Here is a 17,437-nt window from a genome sequence, read left to right on the forward strand (position 1 = left end):
CACACTCATGATGGCTAACAGTGAGCAAACAGCACAAAGATAGAGATACAAGAACTTGTGCAATCCAGAGTAGCGCTGCCTGCTTTTATAGGCTAAAATTCGACACCAGGGCGGGAGATGGTGGCGGGAAAAACTGGCGGGATAAAATTGGCGGGAGATGGTGGCGGCAACGATTGGCGGGAAGGGTGCCGGGAAGGAGTGGCGGCAAGGGTGGCGGCAAGGGCGGGCGGGAAACTGTGTGAACGCAAAAAGGCGGGAAAAATTGGTGCTCGGGTTGAACAATCCCGATTTATTGGAATCGGGTTCACCTGGCCCGATTAGCTAAAATCGGGTTTACCTACCCCGATTAATTGAAATCGGGTTCCACTACCCCGAGTTATATTTTATTTTTCCGCCGCAGCAGAGCTATTCTAGAAATCGGGTTCCACTGCCCCGACTCTGCTAATTCGGGTTCGCCGACCCCGATTTTGTAAATTCGGGTTAGCGGACCCCGACGGTGTATTATTTCTGAAATTTGCCAAAAACGAATATTATTTCTGGAATTAATATTAAAAAGTGTATTATTTAAAAAAATTCGCTCTTGTATCGCCATGCCCTTTGTGTAGATGTATGTGTAGGACTAACAGTATGTAGCTTTTGCCTAGTTATTGCTCGATCTGGTAGGTTTTATGATATATCTTTACGAGTTAATATAGTTGACTGCACATCATTGAACTGTGTCACGTTTCATGGTTCACTTGGAGAGGCAGCCATTGGTGATAACATAAGCAAATGGTCTGTTAGCTATCTGAACAATTGTTAGCTAGTAGAACAGCGGAAGCGCTGCTTTTACATGATATGTCCTGGTATAACTACAGGATATATCACTTTTCCTTCTTCACAACTAATTGGTGTTTACATGTTTGATCAAAATTTTGAAACATTCTATAATGGTGTATTTCTCTGTGTGCGTGTATGCATAGTTATTTAAATCTTTCATAGTGAATGCTGCTCATTTTGCATTCTAGATAAAGTCAAGGGTGAGGGAGTCACCAAATGAAAAACATGTCAAGTCTAAACTAACAGACTCAGATTGTATTAGATTCTAAATAATTAAATAGTAAGAGCATAAGACTCTACTTTATTTCTGCTAACACGATACAATATGTTACCCAGTGAAGGGTGCTTAATTTATCAGTTCTTTTCTAGTGGAAAGTTGACCAGGACAGAGGACATTCACAACTTTGCTTCAATCCCAAAGGTTAGTGATTGCATTCTTGTTTTTTTGGCTTGTTTTGGAGCTCTGACATGAATCCATCACATTCTCCACTGTATGTACGTTTGTACATTATTTTGACATTGTTTGTGTGACTCTTAAACCTCGGCGTCGACACCGGGGAGCGGTGGCAGCGCCAGGACGGTCCACAGCTGTTGCTGATCCGGATTGGACAGGAGAATGATGCCCTTGGCCTGGTTTTCCTTGACCCACAGGCGCTGCTCGTCTGGATTGGATCGGAGGTTGACGTCCTCAGTCCGTACTTCTTTTACACTGCCTTTTTCATCATCTTCTTGGCAGGTATGTCTGTCGTTTTCATCCTTTTTCTTTCACTTGTTCTTTGTGCTGCTTGATGTAGAGTCCTGTTTGTGCTTCTTGTGGTAGAGTCCCATCTTAATTGCATTGATAAAAAATAATAAGTTAAGGTCGGTTGTAACTAGGTAAAAGCACTTACGCTTTGTAAATGCTGTGTAAGCTAATTTGAAGATAGCAATGAGTGCTAGTCCTTAATGTCAAAAGGTTGGAAGTTATTGCACCTACTGGCCTGTACATACAAGAATTGAACTATCTTGAGATAATAGTGTTTTCATACCCTTGAAACCTCCTTGAACAATCTGCTACATCACAAATCTATATAAATAAATTTTGCTCATTTTGTTGTTGTTATGCTCATTGCAATATGACCAAGATATACACTCCCATATATGTGTTGATCTTGGTCTGTTTCCTCTTATTTGCATGTAACACATGTTCCGGTTTTTTCAGCTATGTTGCGTCACATTTGTATTTTCAGTGACTTCTTGATGTCAATATCAGTCTCAGTTGTGTAGTTACCATGTCATTTTTTTTCATGCCTGTAATTTGCAAACGGTTAACATAGGTAGTAGCTGGACGTTGCTATAACAGATACCTACATTTGTTGTTCTAAAAGATTTTGTAATCTATATATTGTTTATTGTCATTATTTGCTTCCATAGATCCATCAGATATTTGGATAACTGCTATATTGATCACCTTTAGTCCTTCTACAGGTTATTCTGAGTACTGATGTTAGAATTCTATTTCTATGTTCTGGGAAGCTGATTATCCTTGCAAACAACTGCTCTCCGCTTAGGAAGTCAAAATCGAGTACTTTGCTATGTTAAAGATTAGCTTGCACCATTTCCAGGTAAAGTAAGACAGTTCTATCTTTTCTGAACACATATTTTTTTATTGCTTCACTATTCCAACACCTGATGCATATTTTAGGGATGTCACAGGGCTGGAAATAACTATGTTTGATACTCTTGTTATCCCTTATTTATATATCTTCATTACATGTGCACTTGTGCCGAGATTACTTGAGTGAAATATAGGAAATGGACTGGGGCAAATTTGACGTTTCTTTTCGTGTGTAGTGCACCAGGCTGAAGAAGCTCCAACACGTGAAGCACCACCCAGGAGGAAAACAGTAGCTAGTTAGTGTAGAGAGCACGTTATATTTTTGATATCTGGGATATTATCTGTACATACGTGATTTGATCTGTGGAGATGTTGTAATAGACTATGGATGTTATCAAAAGAATTTCATAATTGTTTAGTTGTTCAATTACTGTGAAATGACAATAAAACATTACAGGTTCCTATCGTACAAGTAGAAAAATAAATCTTACTTAAAAAGGCCACAACCTAGAAAAAATAAAGTGTCACAGCCCCAAATAAAATTGCCACGGCCCAGAAAATAGAAAGTCTGCGGCCCATGTATTTTACCAGAATTGACAGGGAAAAACATGTTGGACTTAGTGGGTTTAGCCCACATACACCATGAAATGGACTGGGCTGATTTTGATGTATGATGATCTGATTTCGTCATAATTTTGCCACGTCGGATTGTCCACATAGGATGTGATGTGGCATGGCTAGATCACGTGTGACGATATTGAATCGTCATAAAGGTTACGACGATTCATTATCGTCATAGACGACTATGACGATTTCAAACAAAACGTCGTTGTAGTTGATTTCTGACGCTCCGTTTTTGACAATCTCTTTTTCGTCACGAAATCGTCATAGATGAAAAGTCATGACGATCTAGGGACGAAAATAGAGGGTCGTAAGTCAACATATTTCTTGTAGTGAAACCTTGGGTGATTCACTTAAGGGAAACTTGCTGTTGTTCTACAAACCTCTGCTCTTGGAGGACCAACACTGTCTACATGAATAGAAGCGTGCGTAGACATCAAGCTATTTTCTGGCGCCGTTGTCGGGGAGGTAAGATAAAAGATATTCACATCCTCCGACTACTAAGCTATTTCCTAGCACTGTTGCCGGTGTGTGAGTGCTCGAAGCTATTTCCTTTAGATCCTGCAATTATATCTTTTTGTTTCTTGTTTTTATTTTCACTAGTTAGGCTTAATGGAAAACAACAAAAAATATTAGAGATCTTTATGAACTTTATATTGAATTAGGACATGATGTGTTTGAAGAGAGAATTAAAAAACCCATGGAACTTTGTTTGCAAAATAGTTGTAGCAATGTTATTAGCATGAACTCTTTGAACACTATTATTGCTAATGCTATGGAAGAATTTAAGCTTGGGGAAGTCTGGTTGTGATATTTTTAGTCCCCCAAGTTTTGAGGAGAAAATTTTCTTTGATGATACTTTGCCTCCCATTTATGATGATTATAATGATAGTGGTATTTTGGTGCCAACTACTATGGAGGATAAAGTTTATTATGATTATACCATGCCTGCAATTTATGATGATTACAATGATGGTTGTGATAGTTTTACTCCCACTATTACTAATAAAATTGATTATGCTTATGTGGAGAGTAATGATACTTTTATGCATGTAGCTCATGATAAGAATGTTTCATGTGATAGTTATATTGTTGAGTTTGTTCATGATGCTACTGAAAATCTTTATGAGAGAGGACAATATGGTTGTAGGGATTTTCATGTTACTAAAACACCTCTCTTTTCGCTGAAAATCTTGAAGTTGTGCTTGTCTTGTTTTCCTATGCTTATTGCATTATGCTTACATGACTTGTTTATTTATAAGATTCCTTTTCATAGGAAGTGGGTTAGACTTAAAAGTGTTTCTTATTTGCTTTTGATGCTCCCTTTTGCTTCAACTCTTATTTCTTGCGAGAGCATCATTAAAATTACTGAGCCCATCTTAATGGCTATAAAGAAAGCACTTCTTGGAAGATAACCCATGTTTTTTATTTTGCTACTGTTTTGTTGTGTCTTGGAAGTTGTTACTACTGTAGCAACCTCTCTTTATCTTTATTTTATTGCATTGTTGTGTGATACGTCTCCGACGTATCGATAATTTCTTATGTTCCATGCCACATTATTGATGTTATCTACATGTTTTATGCACACTTTATGTCATATTCGTGCATTTTCTGGAACTAACCTATTAACAAGATGCCGAAGTGCCAGTTGTCTGTTTTCTGCTATTTTTGGTTTCAGAAATCCTAGTAAGGAAATATTCTCGGAATTGGACGAAATCAAAGCCCGGGGGCCTATTTTCTCACGAAGCTTCCGGAAGTCCGAAGGAGAGACGAAGAGGGGCCACGGAGGGGCCACACCCTAGGCGGCGCGGCCCCCCCCCTTGGCCGCGCGGCCCTGTGGTGTGGGGCCCCCGTGCCGCCTCTTGACCTGCCCTTTCGCCTATAAAAAGTCTCCGTGACGAAACCCCCAGTACAGAGAACCACGATACGGAAAACCTTCCAGAGACGCCGCCGCCGCCGATCCCATCTCGGGGGATCCAGGAGATCGCCTCCGGCACCCTGCCGGAGAGGGGAATCATCTCCCGGAGGACTCTACGCCGCCATGGTCGCCTCCGGTGTGATGTGTGAGTAGTCTACCCCTGGACTATGGGTCCATAGCGAGTAGCTAGATGGTTGTCTTCTCCCCATTGTGCTATCATTGTCGGATCTTGTGAGCTGCCTAACATGATCAAGATCATCTATCCGTAATTCTATATGTTGCGTTTGTTGGGATCCGATGAATAGAGAATACTTGTTATGTTGATTATCAAAGCTATGCTTATGTGTTGTTTATGATCTTGCATGCTCTCCGTTATTAGTAGATGCTCGGCCAAGTTGATGCTAGTAACTCCAAGAGGGAGTATTTATGCTCGATAGTGGGTTCATGCCTCCGTGAACTGGAGGAGTGACAAGAACCACTAAGGTTATGGATGTGCTGTTGCCACTAGGGATAAAACATTAGTGCTATGTTCAAGGATGTAGTCACTAGTTACATTACGCGCAATACTTAATGCAATTGTCCGTTGTTAGCAACTTAATACTCGGAGGGGGTTCGGATGATAACCTCGAAGGTGGACTTTTTAGGCATAGATGCGGTTGGATGACGGTCTATGTACTTTGTCGTAATGCCCAATTAAATCTCACTATACTCATCATGATATGTATGTGCATGGTCATGCTCTCTTTATTTGTCAATTGCCCAAGCTGTAATTTGTTCACCCAACATGCTTGTTCGTCTTATGGGAGAGACACCTCTAGTGAACTGTGGACCCCGGTCCAATTCTCTTTACTGAAATACAATCTATCGCAATACTGTTCTACTGTTTTCTCGCAAACAATCATCTTCCACACAATACGGTTAATCCTTTGTTACAGCAAGCCGGTGAGATTGACAACCTCACTGTTTCGTTGGGGCAAAGTACTTTGGTTGTGTTGTGCGAGGTTCCACGTTGGCGCCGGAATCTCCGGTGTTGCGCCGCACTACATCCCGCCGCCATCAACCTTCAACGTGCTTCTTGGCTCCTCCTGGTTCGATAAACCTTGGTTTCTTTCCGAGGGAAAACTTGCTGCTGTGCGCATCATACCTTCCTCTTGGGGTTGCCCAACGAACGTGTGAAATACACGCCATCAAGCATATTTTCCGGCGCCGTTGCCGGGAGATCAAGACACGCTGCAAGGGAGTCTCCACTTCTCAATCTCTTTACTTTGTTTTTGTCTTGCTTAGTTTTATTTACTACTTTGTTTGCTGCACTAAATCAAAATACAAAAAAATTAGTTGCTAGTTTTACTTTACTTGCTATCTTGTTTGCTATATCAAAAACACAAAAAAATTAGTTTACTTGCATTTACTTTATCTAGTTTGCTTTATTTACTGTTGCTAAAATGGCCAACGCTGAAAATACTAAGTTGTGTGACTTCACAACCACAAATAATAATGATTTCTTATGCACACCTATTGCTCCACCTCGCTACTACAGCAGAATTCTTTGAAATTAAGCCTCGCTTTATCGAATCTTGTTATGCGAGAGCAATTTTCCAGTATTAGTTACGATGATGCTGCTGCCCATCTTAATAATTTTGTTGAACTATGTGAAATGCAAAAATATAAAGATGTAGATGGTGATATTATTAAACTAAAATTGTTCCCTTTCTCATTAAGAGGAAGAGCTAAAGATTGGTTGCTATCTCTCGCCTAAGAATAGTATTGATTCATGGACTAAATGCAAGGATGCTTTTATTGGTAGATATTATCCCCCTGCTAAAATTATATCTTTGAGGAGTAGCATAATGAATTTTAAACAATTAGATACTGAACATGTTGCTCAAGCTTGGGAAAGAATGAAATCTCTCGGTTAAAAATTGCCCAACCCATGGACTGACTACTTGGATGATCATCCAAACCTTCTATGCAGGACTAAATTTTTCTTCACGGAATTTATTGGATTCAGCTGCTGGAGGTACTTTTATGTCCATCACTCTTGGTGAAGCAACAAAGCTTCTTGATAATATGATGATCAACTACTCTGAATGGCACACGGAAAGAGCTCCACAAGGTAAGAAGGTAAATTCTGTCGAAGAAACCTCTTCCTTGAGTGATAAGATTGATGCTATTATGTCTATGCTTGTGAATGATAGGACTAATATTGATCCTAATAATGTTCCATTAGCTTCATTGGTTGCACAAGAAGAACATGTTGATGTAAACTTCATTAAAAATAATAATTTCAACAACAATGCTTACCGGAACAATTCTAGTAACAACTATAGGCCATATCCTTATAATAATGGCAACGGCTATGGTAATTCTTATGGGAATTCTTACAACAATAATAGGAGTTCACCCCCTGGACTTGAAGCCATGCTTAAGGAATTTATTAGTACACAAACTGCTTTTAACAAATCTGTTGAAGAAAAGCTTGGGAAAATTGATATACTTGCTTCTAAAGTCGATAGTCTTGTCTGACGATGTTGATCTTTTGAAATCAAAAGTTTTGCCTAATGAGAATCATCATAATAAAATTACTACTACAGCAAATGCCATTCAAGTTAGAATTAATGAGAATATAAGATTAATGGCTGAACTGCGTGCTAGGTGGGATAGAGAAGAAAATGAAAAACTAGCTAAAGAGAAGAATATAGCTAAAGTTTGGACTATTACCACCACTAGTAATGCTAATGCTACACATGTTGCTGCACCTCCTACTCATACTAATAAAAGAATTGGTGTTAGCAATGTTTCCACTTCGAATGCAAAGCGCGAAAACTGCTCGAAACTGCTAAAACTGCTGAAACCGCTCTGTGATAAAGCTCGCTGAAATTTTTTCCAACATTGGGGATGATGATCCCATTGCTTTAGATTATAATGGTTTGAATTTTGATGATTGCCACATCTCTGAAGTTATAAAGTTCTTGCAAAAACTTGCTAAAAGTCCTAATGCTAGTGCTATAAATTTGGCTTTCACGCATCATATTACAAATGCTCTCATAAAAGCTAGAGAAGAGAAACTAGAGCGTGAAGCCTCTATTCCTAAAAAGTTAGAGGATGGTTGGGAGCCCATCATTAAGATGAAGATTAAAGATTTTGATTGTAATGCTTTATGTGATCTTGGTGCAAGTATCTCTGTTATGCCTAAGAAAATTTATAATATGCTTGACTTGCCACCGTCGAAAAATTGTTATTTGGATGTTAATCTTGCTGATCATTCTACAAAGAAACCTTTGGGTAAAGTTGATAATGTTCGCATTACCATTAACAATAACCTGGTTCCCGTTGATTTTGTTGTCTTGGATATTGAATACAATGCATCTTGCCCCATTATATTGGGAAGACCTTTTCTTCGAACTGTTGGTGCTATCATTAATATGAAGGAAGGTAATATAAAATATCAATTTCCTTTCAAGAAAGGTATGGAACACTTCCCTAGAAAGAGAATGAAGGTACCTTTTGATTCTATTATGAGAACAAATTATGATGTTGACACTTCGTCTCTTGATAATACTTGATACACACTTTCTGCGCCTAGCTGAAAGGCGTTAAAGAAAAGCGCTTATGGGAGACAACCCATGTTTTTACCTACAGTACTTTGTTTTTATTTTGTGTCTTGGAAGTTGTTTACTACTGTAGCAACCTCTCCTTATCTTAGTTTTGTGTTTTGTTGTGCCAAGTTAAGCCGTTGATAGAAAAGTAAGTACTAGATTTGGATTACTGCACAGTTCCAGATTTCTTTGCTGTCACGAATCTGGGTCCACCTCCCTGTAGGTAACTCAGAAAATTAAGCCAATTTACGTGCATGATCCTCAGATATGTACGCAACTTTCATTCAATTTGAGCATTTTCATTTGAGCAAGTCTGGTGCCATTTTAAAATTTGTCAATACGAACTGTTCTGTTTTGACAGATTCTGCCTTTTATTTCGCATTGCCTCTTTCGCTATGTTGGATGAATTTCTTTGATCCACTAATGTCCAGTAGCATTATGCAATGTCCAGAAGTGTTAAGAATGATTGTGTCACCTCTGAATATGTCAATTTATAATGTGCACTAACCCTCTAATGAGTTGTTTCGAGTTTGGTGTGGAGGAAGTTTTCAAGGATCAAGAGAGGAGTATGATGCAACATGATCAAGGAGAGTGAAAGCTCTAAGCTTGGGGATGCACCCGGTGGTTCACCCCTGCATATATCAAGAAGACTCAAGCGTCTAAGCTTGGGGATGCCCAAGGCATCCCCTTCTTCATCGACAACATTATCGGGTTCCTCCCCGAAACTATATTTTTATTCCATCACATCTTATGTGCTTTTTCTTGGAGCGTCGGTTTGTTTTTGTTTTTTGTTTTGTTTGAATAAAATGGATCCTAGCATTCACTTTATGGGAGAGATACACGCTCCGCTGTAGCATATGGACAAGTATGTCCTTGGTTTCTACTCATAGTATTCATGGCGAAGTTTCTCCTTCGTTAAATTGTTATATGGTTGGAATTGGAAAATGATACATGTAGTAATTGCTATAAATGTCTTGGGTAATGTGATACTTGGCAATTGTTGTGCTCATGATTAAGCTCTTGCATCATATGCTTTGCACCCATTAATGAAGAAATACATAGAGCATGCTAAAATTTGGTTTGCATATTTGGTTTCTCTAAGGTCTAGATAATTTCTAGTATTGAGTTTGAACAACAAGGAAGACGGTGTAGAGTCTTATAATGTTTTCAATATGTCTTTTATGTGAGTTTTGCTGCACCGGTTCATCCTTGTGTTTGTTTCAAATAAGCCTTGCTAGCCTAAACCTTGTATCGAGAGGGAATACTTCTCATGCATCCAAAATACTTGAGCCAACCACTATGCCATTTGTGTCCACCATACCTACCTACTACATGGTATTTTCCGCCATTCCAAAGTAAATTGCTTGAGTGCTACCTTTAAAATTCCATCATTCACCTTTGCAATATATAGCTCATGGGACAAATAGCTTTAAACTATTGTGGTATTGAATATGTAATTATACACTTTATCTCTTATTAAGTTGCTTGTTGTGCGATAACCATGTTTACTCGGGGACGCCATCAACTACTCTTTGTTGAATATCATGTGAGTTGCTATGCATGTTCGTCTTGTCTGAAGTAAGAGAGATCTACCACCATAGGGTTAAGCATGCATATGTTAGAGAAGAACATTGGGCCGCTAACTAAAGCCATGCTCCATGGTGGAAGTTTCAGTTTTGGACAACAATCCTCAAATCTCAAATGAGAAAATTATTAATTGTTGTTATATGCTTATGCATAAAAGAGGAGTCCATTATCTCGTTGTCTATGTTGTCCCGGTATGGATGTCTAAGTTGAAGAATAATCAATAGCGAGAAATCCAATGCGAGCTTTCTCCTTAGACCTTTGTACGAGGCGGCATAGAGGTACCCCTTTGTGACACTTGGTAAAAACAATGCATTGTGATGATCCGGTAGTCCAAGCTAATTAGGACAAGGTGCGGGCACTATTAGTATACTATGCATGAGGCTTGCAACTTGTAAGATATAATTTGCATGATACATATGCTTTATTACTACCGTTGACAAAATTGTTTCATGTTTTCAAAATCAAAGCTCTAGCACAAATATAGCAATCGATGCTTTTCCTCTATGGAGGACCATTCTTTTACTTTCAATGTTGAGTCAGTTCACCTATTTCTCTCCACCTCAAGAAGCAAACACTTGTGTGAACTATGCATTGATTCCTACATACTTGCTTATTGCACTTATTATATTACTCTATGTTGACAATATCCATGAGATATACATGTTACAAGTCGAAAGCAACCGCTGAAACTTAATCTTCTTTTGTGTTGCTTCAATACCTTTACTTTGAATTATTGCTTTATGAGTTAACTCTTATGCAAGACTTATTGATGCTTGTCTTGAAGTGCTATTCATGAAAAGTCTTTGCTTTATGATTCGCTTGTTTACTCATGTCATATACATTGTTTTGATCGCTGCATTCACTACATATGCTTTACAAATAGTATGATCAAGATTATGATGGCATGTCACTCCAGAAATTATCTCTGTTATCGTTTTACCTGCTCGGGACGAGCAGAACTAAGCTTGGGGATGCTGATACGTCTCCGACGTATCGATAATTTCTTATGTTCCATGCCACATTATTGATGTTATCTACATGTTTTATGCACACTTTATGTCATATTCGTGCATTTTCCGGAACTAACCTATTAACAAGATGCCGAAGTGCCGATTCTTGTTTTCTGCTGTTTTTGGTTTCAGAAATCCTAGTAAGGAAATATTCTCGGAATTGGACGAAATCAAAGCCCGGGGGCCTATTTTCTCACGAAGCTTCCAGAAGTCCGAAGGAGAGACGAAGAGGGGCCACGGAGGGGCCACACCCTAGGGCGGCGCGGCCCCCCCCTTGGCCGCGCGGCCCTGTGGTGTGGGGCCCCCATGCCGCCTCTTGACCTGCCCTTTCGCCTATAAAAAGTCTCCGTGACGAAACCCCCAGTACAGAGAACCACGATACGGAAAACCTTCCAGAGACGCCGCCGCCGCCGATCCCATCTCGGGGGATCCAGGAGATCGCCTCCGGCACCCTGCCGGAGAGGGGAATCATCTCCCGGAGGACTCTACGCCGCCATGGTCGCCTCCGGTGTGATGTGTGAGTAGTCTACCCCTGGACTATGGGTCCATAGCAGTAGCTAGATGGTTGTCTTCTCCCCATTGTGCTATCATTGTCGGATCTTGTGAGCTGCCTAACATGATCAAGATCATCTATCTGTAATTCTATATGTTGCGTTTGTTGGGATCCGATAAATAGAGAATACTTGTTATGTTGATTATCAAAGCTATGCTTATGTGTTGTTTATGATCTTGCATGCTCTCCGTTATTAGTAGATGCTCTGGCCAAGTTGATGCTAGTAACTCCAAGAGGGAGTATTTATGCTCGATAGTGGGTTCATGCCTCTGTGAATCTGGAGGAGTGACAAGAACCACTAAGGTTATGGATGTGCTGTTGCCACTAGGGATAAAACATTAGTGCTATGTTCAAGGATGTAGTCACTAGTTACATTACGCGCAATACTTAATGCAATTGTACTGTTGTTAGCAACTTAATACTGGAGGAGGTTCGGATGATAACTTCGAAGGTGGACTTTTTAGGCATAGATGCGGTTGGATGACGGTCTATGTACTTTGTCGTAATGCCCAATTAAATCTCACTATACTCATCATGATATGTATGTGCATGGTCATGCTCTCTTTATTTGTCAATTGCCCAACTGTAATTTGTTCACCCAACATGCTTGTTCGTCTTATGGGAGAGACACCTCTAGTGAACTGTGGACCCCGGTCCAATTCTCTTTACTTGAAATACAATCTATCGCAATACTTGTTCTACTGTTTTCTCGCAAACAATCATCTTCCACACAATACGGTTAATCCTTTGTTACAGCAAGCCGGTGAGATTGACAACCTCACTGTTTCGTTGGGGCAAAGTACTTTGGTTGTGTTGTGCGGGTTCCACGTTGGTGCCGGAATCTCCGGTGTTGCGCCGCACTACATCCCGCCGCCATCAACCTTCAACGTGCTTCTTGGCTCCTCCTGGTTCGATAAACCTTGGTTTCTTTCTGAGGGAAAACTTGCTGCTGTGCGCATCATACCTTCCTCTTGGGGTTGCCCAACGAACGTGTGAAATACACGCCATCATTGTGCCAAGTAAAGTCTTTGATAGTAAGGTTGATACTAGATTTGGATTTCTGCGCAGAAACAGATTTCTTGCTGTCACGAATTTGAGTAGGTCTCTCTGTAGGAAACTCAGAAAAATCTACGAAAATTCATGAGTGATCCTCAGATATGTACACAACTTTCATTCAATTTGAGCTTCTTCATCTGAGTATGTTAAGTGCCTCTAAAAAATTCGTCTTTACGGACTGTTCTGTTTTGATAGATTCTGCCTTTTATTTCACATTGCCTCTTTTCTTTGTGTTGAATGGATTTCTTTGTTCCATTAACTTTCAGTAGCCTTTGGCAATGTACAGATATGTTAAGAATGATTGTGTCACCTGTGAACATGTGAATTTTTGATTATGCACTAACTCTCTAATAAGATTGTTTGAGTTTGGTGTGGAGGAAGTTTTCAAGGGTCAAGAGAGGAGGATGATATAATATGATCAAGAAGAGTGAAAATTCTAAGCTTGGGGATGCCCCCGTGGTTCATCCCTGCATATTTCAAGAAGACTCGAGCATCTAAGCTTGGAGATGCCCAAGGCATCCCCTTCTTCATCGACAACTTATCAGGTCACCTCTAGTAAAACTATATTTTTATTCCATCACATCTTATGTGCTTTACTTGGAGCGTTTGTGTATTTTATTTTTGTTTTGTTATTTTCATTCTCTGAATAAATTCGGATCCTAGCAATCCATGTGTGGGAGAGAGACACGCTCCGCTTTTTCATATTGAACACTAGTGTTCTTAGTTTTACTTTTAATGTTCATGGCGAAGGTTGAAGCTGCTGCATTTATTGCTATTTGATTGGAAACAGAAAATGCTTCATGTGGTAATTGGTATATGGTCTTGAATAATTTGATACTTGGCAATTGTTTTGAGCTCTCAAATAGATCATGTTTAAGCTCTTGCATCATGTAGTTTGAACATATTAGTGGAGAATTACTGTAGAGCTTGTTGAAATTTGGTTTGCATGATTGGTCTCTCTAAAAGTCTAGATATTTTCTGGAAAAGTGTTTGAACAACAAGGAAGACAGTGTAGAGTCTTATAATGCTTGCAATATGTTCTTATGTAAGTTTTGCTGTACCGGTTCATACTTGTGTTTGCTTCAAACAACCTTGCCAGCCAAAGCCTTGTACTGAGAGGGAATACTTCTCGTGCATCCAAAACCTTGAGCCAAAACCTATGCCATTTTTGTCCACCATACCTACCTACTATGTGGTATTTCTCTGCCATTTCAAAGTAATTTGCTTGAGTGCTAACTTTAAAATTTCATTCCTTGTCTTCACAATATATAGCTCATGGGAAAATAGCCTTAAAAACTATTGTGGTATTGAATATGTAGCTTATGTATCTTATTTCTTATAAGTTGCTTGTTGAGCGGTAACCATGTTTCTGGGGACGCCATCAACTATTACACCTTTGTTGAATATCATGTGAGTTGCTATGCATGTTCGTCTTGTCTGAAGTAAGGGTGATTTATCATGATTAAATGGTTGAGTATGCATATTGTTAGAGAAGAACATTGGGCCGCTAACCAAAGCCATGTATCATGGTGGAAGTTTCAGTTTGGACATTAATCCTCAATCTCTTATGAGAATATTATCTGTTGTTGAATGCTTATGCATTAAAGAGGAGTCCATTATCTGTTTTCTATGTTGTCCCGGTATGGATGTCCTTGATGTCTACGCACGCTTCTATTCCTGTAGACAGTGTTGGGCCTCCAAGAGCAGAGGTTTGTAGAACAGCAGCAAGTTTCCCTTAAGTGAATCACCCAAGGTTTATCGAATTCAGGGAGGTAGAGCTCAAAGATATCCCTCTCAAGCAACCCTGCAATTACGATACAAGAAGTCTCTTGTGTCCCCAACACACCTAATACACTTGTCAGATGTATAGGTGCACTAGTTCGGCGAAGAGATAGTAAGATGCAAGTGATATGGATGAATATGAGTGGTAATAACAATCTGAAATAAATATGGCAGCAAGTAAACATGCAGTAGAATAGTAAATAAACGGTGATTCGATATTTGGAAACAAGGCCTAGGGATCATAGTTTCACTAGTGGACACTCTCAACAATGATCACATAATAAAACTACTCTACACTCTTTTGTTGGATAACAAACACCATTCATTGTGTAGGGCTATAAAAGCACACCTCAAGCCGGAGTAAACAAGCTCCACAACGTCCGAAGTTCATATTAAAGTAACCTCTAGAATGCATAATAGACCGTTGCAATTTAGACCGAGTACTAACATAACATACGCTGTCAACAATAGCTATGAAAGGGGGAATAGATCACATCAATACTATCATAGTAATAGTTAACTTCATAATCTACAAGAGATTACAATCATAACCTACGCCAAGTACTACGTGATGCACACACTGTCAACATTACATCATGGAGGAGGAATAGACTACATTAATAACATCACTAGAGTAGCACATAGATTAATAGTGATACAAAGCTCATGATCACATAAAGATCACACCATGGGAGAGAGATATGAACCACATAGCTACCGGTAGAGCCCTCAGCCTCGGGGGAGAACTACTCCCTCCTCATCATGGGAGACAGCAACAGCGATGAAGATGACGGTGGTGTCGATGGAGATGACTCCGGGGGCAATTCCCCGTCCCGGCGGCGTGCCGGAACAGAGACTTCTGTCCCCCGAAACGGACTTTCGCGATGGCGGCGGCGCCCCTGGAGTCTGTCTAGAGTTTCGTCAATTGTTGTCGGATTTTTAGGTCTCGAGGGATTTTATAGGCGAAGAGGCGGCGCGAGGGGGTGCCTAGGGGGCCCACCCCATAGGGCGGCGCGCCCCCCCTCTTGGCCGCGCCAGCCTATGGTGTGGAGGCCCTGGGCCTCCTCTCCGTCTCCCCTTCGGTGTTCTGGTCCGTCTCGGTGAAATAAGATGTTTGGCTTTTGTTTCGTCGAATTCCGAGAATATTGCCCGAACAGCCTTTCTGGAACCAAAAACAGCAGAAAACAGGAGCGGCACTTCGGCATCTTGTTAATATGTTAGTTCCGGAAAATGCATCAAAACGATATAAAGTATGAATAAAACATGTAGGTATTGTCATAAAACTAGCATGGAACATAAGAAATTATAGATACGTTCGAGACGTATCAGTCCTAAGTTGAGATCTATCAAAAACGAGAAATCAAATGCGATCTATCTCCTTGGACCTTTGTACAGGCGGCATAGAGGTACCCCTTTGTGACACTTGGTTGAAACATATGTAATGCAATGATAATCCATGGAAATCCAAGCTAATTAGGACAAGGTGCGAGCACTATTGGTATTCTATGCATGAGGCTTGCAACTTATAGGATGTCTTATGCATAACACATATGAATTATTACTACCGTTGACAAAATTGTTTCTATGTTTTCAAAATAAAAGCTCTAGCACAAAAATAGTAATCCATGCTTCCCTCTGCGAAGGGCCTTTCGTTTACTTTATGTTGAGTCAGTTCACCTACTTCTTTCTATCTTAGAAGCAAACACTTGTGTCAATCTGTGTGCATTGATTCCTACATACTTGCTTATTTGCATTCATCATATTACTTTGTGTTGACAATTATCCATGAGATATACATGTTGAAGTTGAAAGCAACTATTGAAACTTATATCTTCCTTTGTGTTGCTTCAAAACTTTCTACTAAGAATTTATTGCTTTATGAGTTAACTCCTATGCAAGTCTTATTGATGCTTGTCTTGAAAGTACTATTCATGAAAAGTCTTTGCTATATGATTCGAGTTGTTTAGTCATTGTCTTTACCATTGCTTCGAATCACTTCATTCATCTCATATGCTTTACAATAGTATTGATCAAGATTATGATAGCATGTCACTTCAGAAATTATCCTTGTTATCGTTTACCTACTCGAGGGCGAGTAGGAACTAAGCTTGGGGATGCTTGATACGTCTCAAACGTATCTATAATTTCTTATGTTCCATGCTAGTTTTATGACAATACTCACATGTTTTATATACACTTTACATCATTTATATGCATTTTCCGGCACTAACCTATTGACAAGATGCCGAAGCGCCAGTTCCTGTTTTGTGCTGTTTTTGGTTTCGAAAATCCTACACAGGAAATATTCTTGAAATTGGACGAAACAAACGCCCAGGGTCTTATTTTTCCACGGAGCTTCCAGAAGACCGAAGAGGATACGAAGTGGGGCCACGGGGCGCCGACACCACAAGGCGGCGCGGCCAAGGGGGGCCCGCGCCGACCTATGGTGTGGGGCCCCCGTGCTGCCTCCGACTCTACCCTTCCGCCTACTTATACTTTCCGTCGCGAAAACCCTATTACCGAGAGCCACGATACGGAAAAAGTTCCAGAGACACCGCCGCCCAATCCCATCTCGGGGGATTCAGGAGATCGCCTTCGGCACCCTGCCGGAGAGGTGAATCATCTCCCGGAGGACTCTACATCACCATGATCGCCTCCGGACTGATGTGTGAGTAGTTCATCCTTGGACTATGGGTCCATAGCAGTAGCTAGATGGTTGTCTTCTCCTAATTGTGCTATCATTTTAGATCTTGTGAGCTGCCTATCATGATCAAGATCGTCTATTTATAATGTTACATGTTGTGTTTGTTGGGATCCGATGAATATGGAATACTATAGGGCGGCGCGAGGGGGTGCCTGGGGGCCCACCCCATAGGGCGGCGCCCCCCCCCCCTCTTG

At 40.3% G+C, this 17,437-nt stretch overlaps 1 long non-coding RNA gene across 2 annotated transcripts; it reads left to right on the forward strand.

Moving 5' to 3' along the window:
• Window positions 1–1,203: 1,203 nt before the first annotated feature.
• Window positions 1,204–2,827, forward strand: LOC124657707. 2 transcript variants are annotated; one of them, XR_006988803.1, is made up of 3 exons: window positions 1,204–1,555; window positions 2,335–2,428; window positions 2,653–2,827. It is a non-coding gene; the product is annotated as an uncharacterized LOC124657707 (long non-coding RNA). The 2 variants fall into 2 exon arrangements; XR_006988802.1 differs by lacking the exon at window positions 1,204–1,555 and having other exon boundaries at window positions 1,909–2,428.
• The last annotated feature ends 14,610 nt before the right edge of the window (window positions 2,828–17,437 follow it).

This window comes from Lolium rigidum, chromosome 5, assembly GCF_022539505.1.
Source record: "Lolium rigidum isolate FL_2022 chromosome 5, APGP_CSIRO_Lrig_0.1, whole genome shotgun sequence".
Classification (NCBI taxonomy): domain Eukaryota; kingdom Viridiplantae; phylum Streptophyta; class Magnoliopsida; order Poales; family Poaceae; genus Lolium; species Lolium rigidum.